This window comes from Panulirus ornatus, chromosome 67 (assembly GCF_036320965.1).
Source record: "Panulirus ornatus isolate Po-2019 chromosome 67, ASM3632096v1, whole genome shotgun sequence".
NCBI classification, from domain to species: domain Eukaryota; kingdom Metazoa; phylum Arthropoda; class Malacostraca; order Decapoda; family Palinuridae; genus Panulirus; species Panulirus ornatus.
The window spans coordinates 2,942,235-2,965,748 of record NC_092290.1 but is presented as its reverse complement, the minus strand read 5'-3'; the positions used below and the strand labels follow the sequence as shown (position 1 = coordinate 2,965,748).

Here is a 23,514-nt window from a genome sequence, read left to right as displayed (position 1 = left end):
GGTGGGGAGCAAAGGGCTTACGTGGGGAGAGGCCAAGTGCTAACATGGGGGAGTGGAAGGCTTGCTTTGGGGGCAGGTCTGATTTTAAGACCTCTTTGTTGATATCGTGTCGTTAAATGTTCTCTGATACTCCTTACGTGTATATGTATACACATACATATAATCTGTAGTATGTATATCCCACTGTTACTCTCCTATGTATCAAACATCTGTCATTGATGGTGTTCTTCCATTAGTGTCAGTGCAGATGACATGCTTGGGGTGTTTTGGTATAGGGGTGTTGGGGATACTGAAGTAGTGATGATATATAGTGGGTCTGGCGTAGTGATATAGAGGCGAGGTGGTGCTCTGGATGGTGACGCTGGTGCAGGTGTTGTGTAGTGGTGACGATGGTGGAGGTGTTGTGTAGTGATGACGATAGTGGAGTTATTGTGTGGTGGTGACGATGGTGGAGGTGTTGTGTAGTGGTGACGATGGTGGAGGTGTTGTGTAGTGGTGACGATGGTGGAGTTATTGTGTAGTGGTGACGATGGTGGAGGTGTTGTGTAGTGGTGATGGTATATTGTACACCTGGTCCCTAGTGTGAACCCAGATTACGAGGTTCCTGGTCACTTGCCTGTGACTAATTGTTCGCCTCGTGTGGTTGAGCGGTGGTTACTGGAGTGGTAATTGTTTGTTCCTCCTTGCTTCCTGGGTGAGCCATTTGCTTTTACTGCTTGGGTGAGCGGTGATTGCTGTCGCCTTGTGAGTGCTTTTGCTCGTGTGTGTGTGTCTTTGCCTCCCCCCCTCCCATCCCTAATGCCCAGATGAACTTGTGTAGTGCAATTCCTTCTTCCAGTGTCGCCTGTAGACAAAAGGTTTCTTCTCCTTGCTTGTGCAAACACGTCTCGTGCTTGCTTGCTCGCTTGCTTGCTGGTGTATACAAGGACAGTTTTCGTGCTTGCTTGCCCAAGAATTCTTTTCAGTCTACGTGACAGAGAGTTCATAATGGCGCTCTTGTGCCGTAAGTGTAGGAATTCATCGCTTTTATGAAGGTGGAATTTATTACTGTTCCCAGAATTAAATTGGGTGCTGTTCCCAGAATTAAATTGGGTGCTGTTCCCAGAATTGAATTGGGTGCTGTTCCCAGAATTAAATTGGTTGCTGTTCCCAGGGTTGAATTAAGTGCTCTTCCGGGGATTAGATTGTATGCTGTTCCTGGGATTAGATTGGTCGCTCCTCGGTGGGACTAGATTGGATGCTGTACCCAGGGTTAGATTGTGTGCTGTTGCGAGGATCGAATAGGTTTTTGTTTGCAGGATGAAATTAGCTTCTGAGACTAGAAGTGGCTAGTTAGTCAGGGGTATATTTCTATGCCGTTCTGGTAGTAGTAAGATTTTTCTAGTGTTTGAAAAAGCAAATTATTGACTTCCGCACCAGGTCGATTGTGTTAGACAGAAACAGGAACGAAGATGATTCCCCGTTGCAGCGTGAATGGTAACGGCCCTATGAGACAGCCAGATAACAGAAAGATAACAGATAACAGAGAACCTGATGGTCTATGACGAGGTTATTTGCTGGAGGACAGTGCATGGGAAGGACAGATTACAGAGAACCTGATGGTCTATGACGAGGTTATTTCCTGGAGGACAGTGCATGGGAAGGACAGATAGCAGAAGACATGATGGTCTATGACGAGGTCATCTGCTGGAGGGCAATACATGGGAAGGACAGAAGACCTGATGGTCTATGACGAGGTCATCTGCTGGAGGACAGTGCATGGGAAGGACGGATAACAGAAGACCTGATGGTCTATGACGAGGTCATCTGCTGGAGGACAGTACATGGGAAGGACAGAAGACCTGATGGCCTATGCCGAGGTCATCTGCTGGAGGACAGTACATGGGAAGGACAGAGAACAGAAGTGGTTCTTTGGAATGTTTCTGTGGTTCGTTTGAGTTTCACATGGTGTCTTGGATGGTTCGCGGAGGGTCCGTCCGGAACCCGCTCTTGTCCGCAGTTGGTGGTGATACTGAGGGGGAACCCCAGATATATGGAAATCATTTACACCCCCAGGTAGAGAGGCCTATGGCTCCCAGAAGAGGCCTAGAGACGGGAGGACTGGTACCGTGTTAGGCCTATACCTGCTGGGGGGACCTCGCAGGGAGAGAGAGAGAGAGAGAGAGAGAGAGAGAGAGAGAGAGAGAGAGAGAGAGAGAGAGAGGACCATTGGCATGTGACGAAGGTATTTACACATTTACATTTTAGCACCGCATTTCTAGGGAGAGAGAGAGAGAGAGAGAGAGAGAGAGAGAGAGAGAGAGAGAGAGAGAGAGAGAGAGAGAGAGATAATGACAATGATGATGGTGATGGTGATAATGGTGATGATGGTGATGATAGTGATGATGGTGATGATAGTGGTGATGGTGATGAGGATCAAAAGAGAGCAGACAAAGAAGGCGATACGTTGGAAAAGGCACAGAGACGCAGTGCGGCTGGAGGTGTGTGTGTGTGTGTGTGTGTGTGTGTGTGTGTGTGTGTGTGAGGTGGCCAGAACATGGGGCCACATCTCGCAGCGTGAGATGTTAGTCCCTTGGGGGGGGAGGGAGGTAGGGAGGAGATGGAGTACGTGAGTCACCTGGGAGGGAGGAGGAAGGGAGTAGTCAACATGCTTGGGCAGGTGCGTGGTGCACACTGGACGTCTGTCGCACCTCCTGCTGGTGTGTGTGTGTGTGTGTGTGTGTGTGTGTGTGTGTGTGTATAAAGGATGAGGTAAGAGTGGTTTCGGTCTGTGGGTCAGGGTAAGGTAAGAGGGTTGTGGTTTGTGGGTAAAGGTGGGGTAAGAGAGGGAGATGTGTGTGTGTGTGTGCAAGGAATAGATTGGCCCAGCACTATTACCATATCGGCCTTTACAGTACAACTAGGTGCCTATACGTGTCTATGCAACACTCCCTAGTATACGTACTAGCCATACAACGCTCCCAGGTGGTTCTACTTGTCTTTCGAACTCTCCCCGGTTCTCATATCAGCCTTACAACATTCCCAAGTACTTATACCAACCTCACAACACTCTCTGGTACCCATACCAACCTTACAACATCCTCGGGTACCCATACCAACCTCACAACATCCTCGGGTACCCATACCAACCTCACAACACTCTCTGGTACCCATACCAACCTCATAACATCCTCGGGTACCCATACCAACCTCACAACATCCTCGGGTACCCATACCAACCTCACAACATCCTCGGGTACCCATACCAACCTCACATTACTCCCAGGTACCCATACCAGCCTTACAACACAACACAACTCAAGCAAAATAAGAAAGTATCCACCGACTCGGCCGTGATTCGATCCCGTGGTCGAAGTAGGAACCCACGTTGCCCCAGATCTCATGTGGACACGTTGATGATGCAATCATCGTCATAGGCTAATTAGAGTGTCACAGGTTAATTAGTGTGTCACAAGTACGATCGTTGCCTTCACGGAGAAGGTCTGGTTAGTTCCGGATGCTTCACTGGAGTTCCTAGACTAGTTCATCCAGAAACGAGACTTTGCGACACACATGTTTCCGAACAGATGAAGACGATGATGTAATCCGCTGTAAGTGGACTAGTTTAATTTATCATATTGGAGCTTAGTGGTATTTTTGAAGTGGATTGTCGTGACGGAGTGGTTGCGTAGTGGGGGGAGGGGGCAGGGAAGGACGGTGAAACAACACGAACGAAGCTTCGATTAGTGTTATTTCGGAAGGTATGAACCGTAGACGAGAGTTTCGGAACCGTCGTAGCAATGCGACGGCTTGCTTCATCGTAGGATTCTGTCGGTAAATGGAATCATTCGACCTGGAGGTGGGGTGGAAATAGACCAAGTCACCGACTTAATATTGGACTTCTTGGGAAGCAGTTGATTGGCTTAGATTGTGGTTGTTGTGGGTGCCAATGAGGAGGGAGGAAGTAAGGGAAGGGTCGTGCTTGTCACCGTTGTGTGAGGTCATACTTGTCAGTCATGGAAAGGGGTCACAGTCGTCAGCGAGGGTCGTACTTGCACATGGGGGGGAGGCGGGGAGGGTCGTACCTCCAGTGAGGAGGGGCAAACTGCTGCCCCTTAACATTCTCGACTCCTTACAATGTGACTTCTAGTCCTTGTGACACAAAGTCAAGGAAAACTTAGTTGTTATAACTAGTTGTAGTTAGTTTTTGTAACTAGTTGTTATAACTCTGTTGTGGCATCCGTCTTCCACCGGTGCAGCGAGCTGGCTGTCCACAGTGGCACATGAATAAGGTCAGGTGTTGGGGCAGTGTGTCTTTCATAATCATCCACCATCATTCATGATGATCACCACGACCACACCGTCACTCTTACGACTCCGTGTGTGTGTGTGTGTGTGTGTGTGTGTGTGTGTGTGTGCGTGTGTGTGTGTGTGTGTGCGTGTGTGTGTGTGTGTGTGTGTGTGTGTGCGTGTGTGTGTGTGTGTGTGTGTGTGTGTGTGTGTGTGTGCGTGTGTGTGTGCACGACCATTGCCACGTCCCCACCTACCACCCTCCCTTGCCCGTCCCCAGACACTGCCCCAGTACTAGCGACACCCACAGCACTGCTACGTCAGTGCCAGGGTTAGCAATGAGGCCTGGCTGCCCTGCTTCCCTCCCTCCCTCCCTGGTCTCACCAGTGGTGCCACCAGAGCAGTGCGAGTGTCGGATCCCTGACACCACACCACATCCCTCCTCCTCCTCCTCTAGTGCCACAGTAGTGCACGTGGTGGTCAGTTCTTCGACCTCACCAGTGTCCTAGCAGTGCCATCTTTGGCACGTGCCTGCATTCCCTCCCTCCTAGCCTCACCAGGACCACAGCAGTGCCAGTCTTGGCTCCCCCCCCCCCCACGCCTCGTCTGGCACTGTCTGCTTTAAGCCCTTCCTACAAAGGCCAGCTCCCTGCACCATCTCCTGGCGTTCTTACCCAAGTTCATCTTCTTCAAGAACATTATTTTTTCCCCTCCCTCAACCACGCACTTATACCACACGTGGTCGCGCTGGACGTCGTTGTACTGCACGTGGTTATTGTCGTACTCTAACCATACTTAGAATATTCCTTTTACACACACACACACACACACACACACACACACACACACACACACACACGTGTGTGTGTGTCTGTGTGTGTGTGTGTTAATCATGACCTTTAAAAGGACATTGCCACTGAAGTGAGGTTTCAGGTCAGTCTTGTTAGATGGGGTGTTGGGGGTGAGGAGGGTGTGTTGTGTTTAACATGGAAGGGGAAACCTTCTCCACCCCATCCCTTCCCCGCCTCTTGAAATTATATAGACTTTGTCTAAATCCGGAAAGTTTCTAGTAATTCATAAGAAGTTATTTAGAGAGAACCAGTGTGTCAGGTAGGGGCAGTCAGACAGGCCTGGTGTGGTAGTTGCTGGTCAGGAGCCACACACAGAGCAAAGCTCTGGAGTCGTGTTGTACGGGTGGATTCGTCTGGACTTGTGAGCCAAGACGTTTATGTTAATGTTGCTTGTTTTGAATTAGTGTTGGCACTGCATTGTGTGTAGACTCTTGTGATATTTTCGCTTTGATGGACAAAAAAAAAAGGTTCATGGATTTATCCGGGTATTATTATTATTATTATTATTATTATTATTATTATTATTATTATTAGTATTGATAATACTGTCTGCAGTATTCGAACAGTTTCCGATCCATATGACTCACGTCACGTGAGCTGAAGGCTTGTGACGTCATCGTCAGCTCTGACGTGGGTGGTTGGAGGGGAGGGGAGGAGGGAGCAGGGAGGAGGGAGGAAGGAGGGGTCTACACCTCCCCCCAACCCCTCCCACTGATTCCACCTCCCTTTGTTGTCTGTGACGCGTCTTCTGGTTCACGCTGGCCCACAGACTAATGACGGGGGGAGAGGAGTGAGGGAGTTGACACAGACCTATGTAGATGGGAGAGGAAAGCATACAGGGAGGGAAACAGATAGAGGTGGAACAGACATACCAACGGACAAAGACGGCATAGACGTAGGAAAGTGAGACAGACAGAGAGGAACGGATGGAGTAACACACACACACACACACACACACACACACACACACACACACACACACACACAGTGATAAGTTTTTGTTTGGAGGGAGTGATGGCTCCCTCCCCCAGTTGTAGAGGGAGGACATCGTAAGTGCTGAAGACATGGTTGACAGCTGACGATAGCGCGGGATACGCCCCTCTTTCCCACCACTTGAAGGCCAGCCAGCCTGGGCTGCCTTCGTTACATGATTTCCTTCACTTTCTTCCTTCATGTTCACCATTCCTTCTCGTGTCTTGCTTTCATTTTCTAGGTTTATGTTCTCCATTTCTTGTCTTTCTCACTACCTCTAGTACTCATCATTTTCTTCGAATTTCTCATTTGTGCCATGTCTTTCTCATTTCTCTTGCCTTCAGGTTCTTACTCATGCTTCTCATGCATTTCCTGCTGCTGTCATACTCATTATTTCATTCATTTGTGTCTTCCCAACTCTTCCTTCTTTCTTCTCTTCATCTTCGTCACTTGTCGCCATGTTTATCCTTTCTTTCTTTCCACCTTCCTTTTCTCCTGTCTTCATATCTATCATTTCTCTACTTACATCTTTCTTCTATGTCTTGTCTTCACATTCGTCATTTTCTTTCCCATCTTATTCATACGTGTCTTATTTTCATATTCATTTTCTTTTTCGCATCATGTCTTCTGTGTTCATCATTGTCTTCCTCATTCGCCCTCATACAATTGTTCTCATCTTCGTCATATTCTTTCTTCCCCCTCCCTCACTCCCTCCCTCCCTCCCTCTCTCCCTTCTTCCTCATGCTGAACGTCGATCTTCCATTGGTTTCCTCATCCCCTTGGTCGACTCACTTCTGTTGATGCCATTCTGTTTTCAAGGATCTCGAGTCTTGATCCAAGCAGTGGCTGTCTAGTTCCCAGTCATGGACAGAACCCCCCTGACGAGGCCCAGGCCTTGAGGGAAAAAAAAAATCACTGACAAAGTAGGCTAAAGAATTTTTGAACATTAGATATAAGAAATTTTTAATGGTATTTGAGGAGGTTTAGACCCTCTGCAGTGTTTCTCTGAATTTGATTTTGATTTTTAAGCAAAAAAAAAAAAGTTCTGGAGAGAAAAAAAAAGATAATTTTTTGTTCTGTTTTACTTATCTCCTTCCGTTGGTACTCTCATGTATGCTGGACATTAATTGGACGCACCAGCGTGTGTCTGTCTCTCAGTCAAGACTTTTTCACGTGAACGCGATAACCCACCATCGGTATATGACGGAAACTTCATACGTATGCACTATAGGTAAACCCTGTACAGTTGACCATCTGTGTAGATCCTGGGATACACATATATCTGCATATTAATCCGGGAATACTGTTTATTTTTAAGTATAACTCAGGAATGCTGAATGACCGGGAGTTGAAATTTATGACACATTCATTAGGGGGGAATTCGAATCGCTCGATATGCAAATTGGTTGCTGATTAATGATCCAGTTTTTGTGTATATTTGATTCATGACGGCACAGTAGGGTTTGTCAAGTGCCCCCTGTTTATATTGGTTTGATAAACGTATCTAAGTTGTGAACGTGATACAGTACATGTGTTCGTCATGTGTGTGGAAGTAGATAGTGTGAAATATCATCCTTTCATATTCGTGTGTGTGTGTGTGTGTGTGTGTGTGTGTGTGTGTGTGTGTGTGTGTGTGTGTGTGTGTGTATTTTTTTTTTAACCTCCCTCTTCTCCATATTATTAGTTATTTTTGTTGTGTTCTGAGTATCTTCGTGTGATTAAACCATTCCGATTTTCTCATTTTTTTTAATCTCTTGTTCATCCTCGTACATCCGCAAGACTGTTGGCTTCAGTGGTTGGCACGGCGGGCGTCGGCCCAGCCGTGTTGAATCCCGTGGTTCAATATTGACCGTGAAGCGATGCATCCCGCTTGACCGCGTCACTACCCCGCTTGACCGCGTCACTACCCCGCTTGACCGCGTCACTACCCCGCTTGACCGCGTCACTACCCCGCTTGACCGCGTCACTACCCCGCTTGACCGCGTCACTACCCCGCTTGACCGCGTCCCCCTACCCGCTTGACCGATCGTTCATGTTGCTCGTGTGTTGGCTCACCTGTCAAGACGGACCATCTTATGCCCTTGGAGCCATCATCACTCACCCTTGCTGCCGTAGCAACAGCCGTGTGTACTGCTAACGAAGCAGAGAGTCGAACCTGGTTCGCACTTCAGACCTCGAGATGAAACTTTTGAGATGTGTTGTCCTCTGGCCTCGTTAGCGACTGACGGTACGACCCTTGACCACGATGGCACGTCCCCTGGGCATGATGGGCTGGGGTCATCGCAACCAAGGGTCTTGCCGTCGCCCCGTCTGACGTGCGCAAGGATCGTACCGTCGTATTCAAGGATCGCACCGTCATATTAAAGGATCGTACCGTCGTATTCAAAGATCGTACCGTCGTATTCAAGGATGGTACCGTCGTATTCAAGGATGGTACCGTCGTATTCAAGGATGGTACCGTCGTATTCAAGGATGGTACCGTCGTATTCAAGGATCGTACCGTCGTATTCAAGGATCGCGGCGTCGTGCTCAAGGACTCTGGAATCACCATTGGTCCCCGTGACACATTCTCCCTCAGGTCCTCACACAGATCCTGCCCGTGGTGGTTCCTCGTCTGTGTAGGGCTTCCCCAGGGGCGGCAGCAGCCCCAGCCCTCCTGGTCCATCCATCTCGCTTGGAGCACCCGGCAGGTGGATGAGACTTGGACAGTATGTAGACAAATTGACGGCGTGTAGATGGTGATGGATTGAGGGAGTAGTGGTTGTGTGTGTGTGTGTGTGTGTGTGTGTGTGTGTGTGAACAATCATTATAACCGGTATCCCATTACAGAAATATACATGTCATTTTAATATAGATAATACATTATCATCATAGACATATTGTATGTGAGGGATGGTGTGTTATTGTATGCTACATGGCATGTACTGTATTACTGTCTGTTGTATGAGGCCCCAGGAGAGAACAGGAGGGTAGTCTGTGGCCTCCCTCCCTGGGGTTAGTACCTCAGGTGACAGCGAGGGGAGACAGGGGGTAAACCCTGTGTCGAGGGAGACATCAAAGGAGACGACGAGAGATAATGAACCTGTCAAAGGACGGAAGATGGAGAGAAGGTGGCCCACTGTCTCTACGATGAATTGCTCGAGGGAGTCCGTCTAATCATCATTGATGGGGGGGGGATGGGAAAAGAGGAATGCGATCTGTCAAAGGTATAAAAGGGAAGGGAAGTCTGTCAAGCTTAAAGGGAGGAGGAGATAAAGCTGTCAACTATGTGGCTGCGAGAAAACGAGGAATGAGCCGGGACTATATATATATATATATATATATGGGAGCGGGGGGCTGGAAATCCTCCCCCTCGCTTTTTTTTTAATTTTCCAAAAGAAGGAACAGAGAAGGGGGCCAGGTGAGGATATTCCCTCAAAGGCCCAGTCCTCTGTTCTTAACGCTACCTCGCAAACGCGCGGGAAATGGCAAATAGTATGAAAGAAAGAAAGTTAGAAGAGAGAGAGGAGAGAGAGAGAGAGAGAGAGAGAGACCGAAGGTCAACAGCGCGTAATTGGGTCCCCAATTTGTAATAAGTTCGTACCCTGATCATTGCCAATTTGCAGCAAGTGTGATGTTGCTGGTTTGATTGATCTTGGGAAAGCTGCTGCTGCTGGTCGTGTGGCAACCTCTCCTCCTCCTCCTCCTCCTCCTCCTCCTCCTCCTCCTCCTGGGCTTTGAGGATGACTTCGTTATGATGTGGCGTTACTGCTGACCCCTGACATACATACTACTGCTACATGATTGGCAATGAAGAAGAAGGAAAAATAAGGCTTTCGAGAGTTGCGATTCTTGGTTATTTGTGTGTGAGCTTTTTTTTTTTGTACGTTTTTAGGGTATTTTTTTCATATTTATGTTTGTGTAGGTGTGAGCGTTTTTAAGAGTATGGTTTTTTTTAGGGACATTTGTGTTTCGATTTTTTTTTTTGTTCGTTTCTTGCTTATGTTTGCGTTTGTCAGTGTTTCTTGTGCTTTTGATAATGTATTTGTTTGTTTGTGTGGGGCGTCTGGTGTGAGGAATAGGTAGAGAAATCAAAGAAATTGGTCGTAATGAGGATAGGGAACTGTTCTGATATGATTGTCGCCCTGCACTTTGCTCACTCACCTTTAGTCTTTCTTTTTTTTTACCAGTGGACAAACTCAATGATTTCTACAGTGGTCATCTTCTCATCCACCTCCACGATATCCACACTGAAGATATCAGGTGGGAGGACATCTCTGCAGATAACGTAATGCACTGGTATACTTGTATGTGTGTCAGTTTAATGTACTGTAGAACTAAATGATATATCAAATTCAGGAAGATATGTACTGTGCATTTTATTCGTGATGTTCTCATCTATGATGAGTAGACGTGGATAGATTTTTTTTTTTTAATGCTGATGTCCATGTAGTCATTAATCATGGCATTTAATTCATGGACACCCACCGAACGATTGATCACACGGCAGGGAGAGGTTAGTCATGCACTCTGGCAGGGTTAGCCCAGGCGATCAGATCGTGTGAGGCTATCGGGTGAGGTGAGGTGAGGTGAGATGAGGTGAGGTGGGGTGAGGTGAGGTGGGGTGTGGTGAGGTGAGGTGAGGTGAGGTGAGGTGGGTGAGGTGAGGTGAGGTGTGGTGAGGTGAGGTGGGGTGTGGTAAGGTGAGGTGGGGTGAGGTGAGGTGAGGTGGGGTAAGGTGAGGTGGGGTAAGGTGAGGTGGGGTGAGGTGAGGTGAGGAGGTAGGGAGGCACGGTAGTGGTGGTGGTGGCTGTTGTGGGTGCTGCTAGCCAAGCCAGGATGCATAACAAGCTGCCCAGATATGGATCTTAAAGGGGATAACGGCTCCTCTCTCTCTCTCTCTCTCTCTCTCTCTCTCTCTCTCTCTCTCTCTCTCTCTCTCTCTCTCTCTCTCTCTCTCTCTCTCTCTCTCTCTCCAGTTGCGTATTGTGGCGGAAAAGGGGAGAAAAATACATTAATCGATACCGTCAGTCCGCCTGTTGATAATTCGTTGTCCAGGAAGGCGGGAGGGGAAAAAAAGGAAGAGAGTTGTCACGCTGCGGGAGAGAGAGAGAGAGAGAGAGAGAAATAAAAAGATGAATCAGAGCTGTCAAACTGCGGGAGAATGATCGTTCTGTGGTCATCGAGCCGACGACACAAACACGTTTGTCACAGACGGTAAACACGGTGCGACGTGTTCTTCTGGCTAGAGGGAGAGAGAGAGAGAGAGAGAGAGAGAGAGAGAGAGAGAGAGAGAGAGAGAGAGAGAGAGAGAGAGAGAGGTCCAAGATGATAATTGTTATCCCTGGGTACGAGGGTTGAAGTAATACTGCCCACGGATCTTATCAGACATCTGTAGTATATAAGGTATAACCAAATCGTATTTACTGGTCATGTTATATATATATATATATATATATATATATATATATATATATATATATATATATATATATATATATATATATATATATATAAATATATATATATATATATATATATATATATATATATATATATATATATATATATATATATATATTGTAGTTATAGAATGTGCTCGTAGGGGGCGTGATTACACTGGTGTTTACATAGCTCAGGGCATGCCAGATTTTGGTTGTAGTGTCACAATGTCGCCAAGGACTTTACTGTGGTCCAGCACACGCGGTCGGTGGAGCGTTGGGTAACCACAACACCAACAACAATGGCTGCGGCCGGTGTGCGCGCGCACCTACCTTGCCGCGGTAGCGGTGTGCGCACACCGTAATCCCTGATAGATTTCAGTGTCGTTGCGACAGACGATGTTGACGACTTTGCGTTCCGTTGTGTGTGCGTGTGTGTGCGTCTGTGCGTCCGTCAGGCGAAGTGGTGTGCCTCAGGTCCCGATCTTGGTTGCTGGTGCCGCTGCCGTTTTCCTGGCGAGGCACTGAGTATCCCCCCTGAGGCTTCCCTGAGGGAACACTTGCCACGCCCTGGAGGTACGGCGGGGGGGAAGGGGACAGCAAGTGCCGTAGGAGTGTGTGGAACCCGGAGGATCTCAGGAGCTCCCTTGCCTTCGACGCCTCAGCCCCGGTGACCAACAAGGTCCAAACTGCGTCATGTTAATCATCTGAGTCACGACCGTACCTACACCTGTAAAACTTCGAAGCCAACACCTTCTTCTTCTCGTCCAGCTTCAGTCAGTGGGATTCCTCAGTGTAAGTCATTGTGTCCGACCTGGGTCACACTGTTGTTCTTCAGTCTGCTCTAAGTCATTTGTGCAGCCCAGGTTGATGCTCTCGTCTTACCCCAGCATAATTTAGCGTCCTGGCGCATAGGATAGACGTTGTGAACCCCCCCTAGCGTGAAGGGAGGTAGTTCTTAATTCTCCCGCTAGGGGCGATCCTACACCCCCCCCCCCCCTTCACGGAAGGTGTGTATCATGACACATCCATACGTGGTATGTGCCTGTCATGTTCATGACAGCTCCCCCCTCGACTGTCAGTAGCCTAATTGGGAGACAACATACATCATCCCCCGTTTATAACGACGCGTCACGTGGCCGTCATTACTGTTGTGGAAGCAAGAGGCATTGTTGACCATTCTTACCGTGACTGTGTGAGGGGTTGTAATACAGGAGGTAGGTCACTTTATGACGGCTGTGATGATTGTGTGTGTGTGTGTGTGTGTGTGTGTGTGTGTGTGTGTGTGTGTGTGTGTTACCGGACTCCGCCTGCATGAGGTTACACCGCGAGTGGAAGGTCACCTGTATTGTCGTCATTTGGTAAAACGGAGTACATTCTCGTCGAGGAACTTCTCGCTGGAAAAGAGTCCTTTACTTCCCAGCTTCTGATTGTAGCGCAGCTTCGATGTTGCAGGAAGAACCAGAAAAAGGGTTGCTGGGGTTTATATAATTGGATTATATACGGTCGTATGGGCGACCAACTGGCTGGCCATTAGCACTCCACAGAGATGAATACTCGACACTAAATTTAATTACAGTTTTTATTCCCAGGTGAGTGAGTATGGGAGGTGAGAGAGAGAGGGGAGGGGATAAGGGGGTGGGCGGTACTAGGGCGTGGCCATTGGGTTGGGGATGGGAGGCTAAGGGCTTTTCCCCCGTCCCCCACCTCCACCACCACCACCAAACACCCGCCTGTGTCTCCAAGCGCCGTAGTTTTGCCTCATCTCTGAATATTTAACTGTTTACAGAGACGCCGGGCCACCTCGGCCCAGCATCACGTGCTGCAGGGGGGGTTAACTGGCCACAAAACACACCACCATTGCGACAAATTGTTGCCTTCCGTCCGCCAGCCCGCCTGACATCATATCTGACCAGCCACTCGTCCAGTATTTTCCTTCGCCTTATCTTCGTCTTATTACGAAACGCTGATGCTATCGTCTACGTGATGAGATCTCTCTTCCTTGTTTTCCTCTCTGATGCTGTCAGTTTGGGGATTATTTCCCCATGTCTCGTACCCTCTTTATGTTTTTTTCTTCTTCTTCTTCCATTAACTTCATGTCTGGGTTAAAATATTTCGAGCCGGTTGTCGAGTCGCCGGCTGTGCAATCTTATGTTAAATTGCAGGACTTTATAGTTTAAAGACTCTTTTGTATAACGTAAACTGTGTAGATTTATAAATATGAATTACGCAAATATTCATATATTTTACATTCCCGAGGGTTAGTGTCTGAATGTTGAAGTTTTGATGAAGTTGTAGATCCTCATTTCGAGGTCGAACTGTTTGTTGTGAACTTCGTTTTCTGGTCACTGGCTCCGATGATTCATGTTTGATATCGCTAAAACTTGTTAAGTTATTTATTTTTGGTAAGTAACTCATTACTTACATGTTTCTTCTCTTCAGTGATAAACTCTCCCAAGTTACTTAATTTTGTAAAGTAACTTATATATCTATACTTCTAGTTGTATACTTTCACAACTTAAGCTGTGTCTTATTTAGACAAATATGAAAAATTAAGATATTTCTAACTATAATGTTAATTAGGGCCAGAGTCATGACAACCAATGTTTCAGAAGAGGGGAGACGGGGAGATGGGTGGGGTTAGCATGGAGCGCATGCTCACTCTCCCCATTAACAAAACAACAAAGGCGTTTTTGTTTCCTGTTAACAATAGACCATTGTAATTAATTAAAACGCGGGTAGCTCTCAGTCCTTTATTAAGGGTTATTCTATACAATAGTCCACCCGTAATTATCCTGATTGTGTGGTCCATCTTGGTCCTTCAGAACCCACTATTTAGACAGATTACCGTTAATTACAGATCTGTTTACCCGTGTCTTTGCCAGGTATTAGGAAGATAATGTATTTTCGTCTTGAGGTGATTCTCTCCTCAAATGCCTCATCAGAGGTAAGCGGATATAAGCTTCCAGGCTTTGCTGAAGGAACGTATGGTTGGCAGGATAGTGAAAATAACGTGGATTTACGAGAAGAATGAAAACGAGATTTTTGGAGCGTGGTGTTTCCCCTCCTTCGTCGATCTAAGCCCCCCTTCTCAAGAGTCGTAGATTCCCTCAGGGTCGTGTAGATAACTTGGGGGGTCGTTTAAACCCAAACCTCCCCTGATGGTCGTCTAGATCACCCCAGTGGTCGTTTAGACAACCCTAGTAGTCGTTTTAAGACTATCCCTAGTTGTCGTCCGCACCCTTTCAGACAGCTTTAGTCGTGTAGCTGCCCTGCTGGTCGTCTGAACCTCCTCAGTCGCCGTCAGGATCCTAGTAAGAGGTCGTCTGAATCTTCTTGGTCGTCGTCTAGACTCGCACAGTCGTCACCCGAGTCCTCCCCGCTCCCCTTTGGTCGTCTGGACACCCCACCAAACCCCCTCAAACCCCAGCAGAAGGAGAAGGACTTGCTAGCAAAACCTCCACGTTCATTTCTCTTCATTTTTTCTTCCAAGTGCTTGGGACATGGCGGAATGTACCGCCGGTGTAGCTAAAGGTACACACATACCTCAAGGTCTCCCTTGTATGTCATTTCTCCTGAAGGTGAAAAAGGAAATAGAGATTTTGTGTTTTATTTATGAGTAAACGCAGCCGGTCATTATAGAATTGCCGGCGCCTGGCCATATCCTCGATGGGGTTTACCATCAATGGGTTTACCCCATTGATGAGATTTACCATCGATGGGTTTACCTCATTAATGGAGGTTTCACATTTTGCCTTTGAAGTAAAACTTTTGAAAGGGAATTAAATTAAAATCGATCGTTAGTGCCAGTAAATTGCCTTGGAGAAATCATCAGTCCGGGCTTCAGGGTTTACGTCACAGTTTAGTCATTAGATATCTAATTAAGTATGCATGTATATTCAAATGAGACATTAATGGGTTTGGATCACCTGACACTCAAGTGTGTACGGTGTACAAGTGATTCGAGTGTGTGGGTGTAAAGTGTAGAAAGTGTCTTGATTTTGTAAGCGTAAGTGTATACATTACTTATTTTGTGAGTGTAAATTGCATTAAGTGTCTTGATGTTGTGAGTATAAAGTGTGTGAGGCACCCGAGTGTGCGAGTGTGAATTGTGAGTGCGCTCGGATCTTATGAGTGTGAAGTTTGTCTCATTTTGTGAGTGTAGATTGTACAAGAGCGCCCAGATTTTTGCCTTTATTGAGTGTCTTATGTTCTGTGGTCGGTCGGTAGGGGGTGCTGCTGCTGCAGCGGTTTGAGTTACCAGACCAGTCCTTGTGTATACTGGGGGTAAGAAGTACCTGTTGCAAGGTGAGCGGCTGGACGCCTTAGGGGGGAAAAAAAAACAAACACCAAAACAGGTAATCCAGCCGGGTCCTTTGGTCTTGGCATGATACGGACGTGAGTCCTTGGAAGTACAGTACTTATCGGAATGGCGTTGTGGAGTGGTGGGTAGGAGGCTTGTGGAGGGGGTGTGTAGGAGGCTTGTGGAGGGGGTGGATAGGAGGCTTGTGGAGGGGGTGAGTAGGAGACTTGTGGAGGGGTGGGTAGGAGGCTTGTGGAGTGGGTGGGTAGGAGGCTTGTGGAGTGGTGGGTAGGAGGCTTGTGGAGTGGTGTGTGTGTGTGTAGGTGTGGGTGTGTAGCGAGAGGGTTGCTTGCCGGCGCTGGTGTGGGTGATGGTCAAGGTGGTGAAGTGGGCGGCCTGGGTGGGTAAGGAGTGGTGGGCGGCACACCGGGCCTGACTTGACGCCTCACCCAGCGACATTTGTGTATCATTCCCTCACCTGGAGGCAATGTTACAAATATGGCGCAACCTGAGCCTTCAAGGTCACCCTCGCTGCACGTACACGTTCTTTCCCTCCCCCCCTTACCCTCCAACTCACACTCTATACACACTGCACGCACACGCGCGTGTGCTCACGCAACGCGCACACACACTCACACGGGCCACGCCTCCAGGGCGGGTGATAAACTGGTGTGAAATAACTCTGTTTATATTGCCCACATTGCCAAGGTTGACGAATTATGGGAGAAAACGGATGCTGGTGTTTCCTTTGATCCTGTTTTGTAAGAAAGGGAGAATCTCATCGCTTTGTCTCGGTCTACGATTGTTGACTGGTTTGTGTGTGTGTGTGTGTGTGTGTGTGTGTAAGACTGACAGTTAGGTGATTTACACCTGTGGCACGTAGTGTATATATATATATATATATATATACTACAGAATGTATGTTGTGATTGTGTGACGCAGAGACGGAACCATGGCTGACAGGCGAAGTGTGACGGCGTCCTTGAGGTGTATGTGACCATCTTCCGTCACATGAGGTGTTGTATGTGACCACCTTCCGTCACATGAGGTGTTGTATGTGACCACCTTCCGTCACATGAGGTGTTGTATGTGACCACCTTCCGTCACATGAGGTGTTGTATGTGACCACCTTCCGTCACATGAAGTGTTGTATGTGACCATCTTCCGTCACATGAGGTGTTGTATGTGAGCACCTTCCGTCACATGAGGTGTTGTATGTGACCATCTTCCGTCACATGAGGCGTTGCATGTGACCATCTTCCGTCACTCCACGTGTTTTACGTGATTTTTCTTCACATATCCGTAACAACGGAAGGACCTGTTTACCCGTTGATGGGGAAGTAAACGCTCTTAGTGTACAGCTGCAACAGAACCTGTTTACATGATGTTGGTGACCTAGACACCGTTTTTCTTAACGGCAGGACCTGTTTACCGTTGTTCAGGTACACTCTCTTTACAGAGCATTGGCTGGTTCTCTTTTGTTACCTAGTTCCACCAGCGGTATTGCAAAGACTGGCATAACATATAGAATCATTATATATTATTTTCTATGATGTTTCCCACAAGGAACCTTGTTCCTCATGGGAAAAGTATATATATATATATATATATATATATATATATATATATTGTATTGTTATGAGGACGACGGTGCGATCATTTGAGCGCGACGGTACGCTCATTGAACACGACGGTACGATCGTTAAGGCATATCATTGTTACAGCTTTATGTAGGATGTAAAGAACTGGCTGAATATATGAATCATTATTCGTGAACTTGAATGTTACTTTTATACTTGCCAGCAGACAGTTGGTCTCCTTTACTATGATCCTAATGTGGGACTCTGGCGATAGGTTAGGGACGATTGTCTGTTCCCAAGTCCCGTGTGTGTGTGTGTGTGTGTGGAGATAGAGAGAGAGAGAGAGAGAGAGAGAGAGAGAGAGAGAGAGAGAGAGAGAGAGAGAGAGAGAGAGAGAGAGAGAGTTAAAGGCGTTGAGGGCAAAGTGTCATGGGTAGTTAGGTTTGAAAGTAGTCGTGTAAGTATTAGTTAAAGTAGTTTATAGTGACGCGGGGTCGGCTGTCTGATTGCCTAGTGGAAGTAAACACTTAAAACCGAGCAATCGGGGTCAAAGGTTGTTTGGTTATTCCAGTTCCCTGGTTATTTGAGTGGATGGGTCGGGAATCCGGGTGATTGGTTGTTGAATCGTTGGAGTGGTTGGTGAGGTTGAGTGGTCACTTCTTCGGTTGATTGGTTGTGAATTCGGTTAACTGGTTCTTGGTTCATTTGACATGCTGTTGGTTTCGTTAAGTGGCTATTAGTGTGTTTGACTGGTCGTGGAGCCCTCAGAGGGCCATATTGAGGGTCAGGGAGCCTGGGGGAGAGGCCATATTGACGGGTCAGGGAGCCTGGGGGAGAGGCCACATATTGAGGGGTCAGGGAGCTTGGGGGAGAGGCCATATATTGAGGGTCAGGGAGCCTGGGGGAGAGGCCATATATTGAGGGTCAGGGAGCCTGGGGGAGAGGCCACATATTGAGGGTCAGGGAGCCTGGGGGAGAGGCCACATATTGAGGGGTCAGGGAGCCTGGGGGAGAGGCCATAGCATGATGAGTCAGGAAGTAACAGTAAGGCGGTATATGACATCTGCCTGTCCCACAAGACAGACACCCACGCTGCTGCCGCTTCCTGTCTCCCAACACCACACACACACACACACACACACCTGCAACGCCTTTTCGTCCGCTCAGGGCGAAGACCTTGTATATCTCTACCATTGACTGTACGACAAGGAAAAAAAATGAATATCTACTGGAATCTACCTTGATTACCTCCAGTGAGAATAGGTTTAGTCAAGTGCATCCAAGGAGAAAAAGGAGGTGCGTGTTCTTTCACCCTGAGGGAAACATTTTTGTTTAAGTCTATCATAAACTCGTCGGATTTTTAGCTTTTTATTTGATTTAGGTTATGTTTTTTCCTTCCCCAGATACCTTCGGTCTTTTACCTCATTGTAATCCAGACGTTGATATTGGTAACGGAATTTCGTGTTTATTCCATGATTTATGTGAGCCAGACGTGACAAAGTTCGTTTGGTTAACGGAAACAACGTCCCCATTCTCTGTTTCACATTACTTCCCTAGATAGACCAGCCCTGCTCTACTGTACCCCTCCCCACATGGACCAGCCCTGCTCCACTGTACCCCGCCCATATGGACCAGCCCTGCTCCACTGTACCCCTTCCCACATGGACCAGCCCTGCTCCACTGTACCCCTCCCATATGGACCAGCCCTGCTCCACGCTGCCCCTCTCCGTCCTTTACCCTCACGTTAAGTGTCTCTGGTGGACGAGCGAGCCACGGAGCAGATGGTCCTCCACCGGCCTCCTGTGAACCATTTTATCACTTGAAAAGATTCCATTGACACAGACCACCAACCATTAGGATATATATATATATATATATATATATATATATATATATATATATATATATATATATATTCTTGTAGTAGACCACATACACACTGATATGAGTGAACTGGCTAGAAAAATGAACACAGAAGATCCAAACTTTGGACTGTATTTCAAGCTGTTTTCCTTGAAGAACGCGCGCGCGCGCGCGTTTGTGTGTGTGTGTGTGTGTGTGTGTGTGTGCCGTGGTAATACAGTGAGAGAGCTGGGTACTTCCATGTGTCTGCTTTTTCCAACGTAAGTAAGGTCAGCGGTGATTTGGTCCATCCCCTTCAAGGTTAGGTAATTAGGTAGAAGTAGCAAGGTAAATGGTACCTTAAACTTGCCTTCGCATATTTGTAGAATAAAGGTTTCCTGTCTTTTGAACTATCTGGCGTAGAATATTTTATGCACGACGGTACGGCTCTTGAGCACGACGGCACGGCCCTTGAGCACGACGGTACGACCCTTGAGCACGACGATACGACCCTTGAGCACGAAGGTACGATCTTATAATTGGCAGGAAGTACTTAGTCAAATGTCAGGACCGACGACCGTGTGCCCATTTCGACCTGTGTGTGTGAAATGAAAACCAGATGTATTTCCAGATGATCCAATGGAGTGTCAGGTATTACTGCTAGAGAGTATGTTAAAGCCGATGGCGTCTCTGATACCGCGAACGACCTTGGGAATTTTTGGTTATCAACGTCGTCAGTGATCTCATAACCTACTGATCGGGTAATATCAGATTCTATATAGTATCAGTAAAAAAAAAAAAAAAAGCTAGATGGGTTGGTTGAGGAAAGCATCGTAACCTATTCTTCGACAGCGTTAGAGAGTAGCCCCCCTCTTCACTTATACATTCCAGTGGTATCTGACGAGGCGTTGAAAGGCGTCATGTTTCCTGATATCCTTAACGAATTTCAAGCTCAACCTGGCGTTGACGAATGAGTGTGTTAGGTTAAGGAGGTTTAGAGTGGCGCGATGGTGTGCCTGGCTAGACCGTTAAGCGGCCGTTCGCCCGCCCGCTCAGCGTCAGCCAGCGACACGCACACAGCGGACGGTCTACACATGAGTGACACCCAGCCTTACCGCTGCTCCTTTAACTGTTGTTGCTCGGAATTACGTACATTCAGACTCCCAGCGTCCCGTATGTTGCCTGCTCGCTGGCCGGGGTGTTCATGCGGTTAACGGTGTCTTTAGGAACTCATTTTGTTTAGCTTCAAAAGTGTAAGGTTTGCTTTCATGAAAGAGAACTATATTTCGAGCCAACTCAGACCATATCCGAGTTCTGTTAGTCTGTTAGTCATCATTCTTAAGGGTCTTACGTTGTAATAAAGGATCACACTGTAGTTATACAGCAATGTAAACTGCATACAGTATCAACTATGTCAGGTCTTTAAACCCCGTAGATCACAGGGGACGTAGTGTGCAGAACTGTAACCATTCTCTGTTACTGTAGGCATCATCTGTGACGTTGACACGACGCTTCCTTTCTTCTCCTGTTACACCAGCCTCTTGCCACACATACAAGTATGCAGATCTTGCCTCACAGGAGTGGTCGTATGGCTAACCTAACAAGTGGTAAGGCGGTCAACGTGAGAATCTTTGGCCACACGTAACTATAGGATCTATGTAAAGACTATATATGTTTTGTTTTGTTGTAAATAGATTGTGATCGGTATGACACCTACCATTCGTGTGAAATTGGATATACTTTTTCCGGGTTAGTGAACCGTCAGGAAATGGGCGAGGACCCAAGACGTCCTCCTGTGGTGGACCCACAGGCCATAAATTACTGTGTAACAGAGGAGTCGGTTCCCTCCGCCTGGGGCGTGATGAGGGTGTAGGGTGCGGGCATGTAACACGGTAACGTAACACCGGGATCACCCGTCACATGTGACACGGGCGCGTGCTTACTCACACGGCTGCAGCAGGTCGCACTCACTCTGCCTTGTAAGCTACAGCTTCGACCTTGGTCCTCTCGTTATAACAAAAGACTAGCGATGATGGGTGGCGATCTGCTAAAGTGCAGCAAGGGTTTTGGTCAGGGCTGTTCCCAGTGGTTCCTATGAGATTAATGGTCACTTTATGAGAAACTGTTTCGTAGCACAAAACACTTAATTGCTACTTTTTGGGATACTTGTAGTTGGTGGAAGTCACACGAATCCTTGGACTGTCTCAGATATTCAGTGGATATGGCAAAAGAAGAGGGTAGGAGGTTGACCCTTTTTAGAGGTGATGAAAGGAATGGCTGTGGTGGTGGGGTGTTGGTGAAGCATTGATGGTGGTCGACAGGGATGTGTTGGAGATGATCTCCCCCTCTTTCCCTCGGTGGGTGTGACTGGGTAACAAAGGTGGTGTAGTGGAGACGACAGCAGAGATGGTGGAGGTGGTGAGGCAGGCTAGTGGTGGCGACGCGAGCTGATTTGGCGGGTCCCGTGTGCTGCCATCTGCGTGGTCAGCCATATTTTGCATCACGACCACTCTTCATGTCGTTCGCCAGCGGCTCCCAAGGCAAGTTGCTGGTCTGAGGTCTGTGTGTCCCCCTGAGGTTTGGGAAAATTTCCCACATCATCAAGGATGTGAGTATGGAACACACTTCTTATCCACGTACCACCGTCGCAACATTCTTGAAGAAGTAACACAACTTAATCCTCAAGGTTCGATACCATTGTGGTCGAGAGGTTGAAGAAAAAGTATTTTCAGCAACGTGTCCATCTTTAGATTTGAGTTGATTTACGTCAACAAATCCGGATCATCTGGCCGTCTGTCCTCACACACACACACACACACACACACACACCACACACACACACAGGTGGTAGATTGGCGCTGCTCAAACTTGCCTTTGAGGCGAAAATTGGAGTCTTGGGATTTTGTCCTCCAGCCTCACGTTAAACAAAAATGCCCTTCCCTTAACTCGCAAGTCCTTCGATTTCTCCTTACTTCCCCGCCATTTCCTCGGGTGTTTTCATACCGATGATCGCACACAAAGTACGCACTCTCACTGGTCACACACACACCCTCCCTCTCTCTTTCTCCTCTCACTTTTTTTCACCCTGAGGGCGAGACGAAGGGGACTGTGACGTGTGCAGTGGCTTACAGTGACCCTGCCCGACGCCCGGCATGCGTCAAATTAAATGACCGTTAACCCTCCTCCTCCTCCTCATGTGATTATCTCGACCCCTAATTTCATTTTTGCTTAAGATTTGTGAATACGTTATATTAATTCACTGTGCACGCGTCTGAAAAATATGTGAACATGTGTGTGTGATAGATAAGATTGTGGCAGATACATAGGTAGACTGTGATGGTGAGATGTACGTAATATATATATATATATATATATATATATATATATATATATATATATATATATATATATATATATAGCTTAAGTTTGCATTATATTGTGCCTCACGTACTATAGAGGCATCATGTGTTGTAAAGGGAGTACAAAAGACTTGTTTGGAGTAGGAGAAGAGATCAGAAACATTAAGGTTAGTGTGGAGAGAACCGAAAAGTAAAAGTGGAAGTGTCTGAAAAAAAATTTCAACAGCAGAGGCTCAAGTAGCGTTATTCTGGACCTAAAAAGCGAAGAATTAGCCAAGTTCATTTTATTTCCAAAGAATGTTTCCCCGAGTTTCTCCAACAGGCGTAAAGTTCACCACACTAGTATTTTCATTATATTGATATAGATATTCAGTGCACTGACGTTGCCATGTAGTAGGTAATCACTTATCACCTGATTCGCTTAAAGATTTCTCTACACTCGAGATCATCAACATGTTTGCGACACAACACGGGCGAGCGAGCGAGCGAGCGGAGGGCGCTGGTCACCCAGACCTACCATTTAGCAAGTCTGCCGTCCCAAACTCCATTATAACTGACCTCACTACTCACCCAAAATGGTCTTCATGCCCTGGTGTCTCCCACAGCAGATGGATCGCATGAGACACTCATCCTACAGGCTTAGTTAATTTGCCGGTGACAGTTTGTTCATTGTTGTGGGAGCGTCAGCTAGCCATTCCGGGGGGGCGCGTCCATTTAAACGTCCAACCCTCGCCCCTCTCCTCCTCCACCCCCTGCTCGGCTGCGTTGTTTTGTGAGGATATTAGCTTGGCGCGGGCGCTGGGGGGTAGCCTGCTGCTCTTGTCTGGCCTCTCTCTCTCTCTCTCTCTCTCTCTCTCTCTCTCTCTCTCTCTCTCTCTCTCTCTCTCTCTCTCTGTAATGATTCTCGTCTGGCCTGTG

General features: G+C 47.4%; 1 protein-coding gene across 6 annotated transcripts in view; it reads left to right on the top strand.

Moving 5' to 3' along the window:
• Positions 1 to 23,514, top strand: part of LOC139747010 (rho family-interacting cell polarization regulator 2-like) — a 205,356-nt gene that overhangs the window by 98,728 nt on the left and 83,114 nt on the right. The window contains exon 1 of one of the 6 annotated variants that reach the window (XM_071658742.1): positions 11,959 to 12,307. The exons of the other annotated variants lie outside the window; for them this stretch is intronic. The gene's annotated coding sequence lies outside the window, so the exon portion shown is untranslated. Of the gene's footprint in view, positions 1 to 11,958; positions 12,308 to 23,514 lie in introns of those variants that run through there. 6 annotated transcript variants of the gene reach the window in all.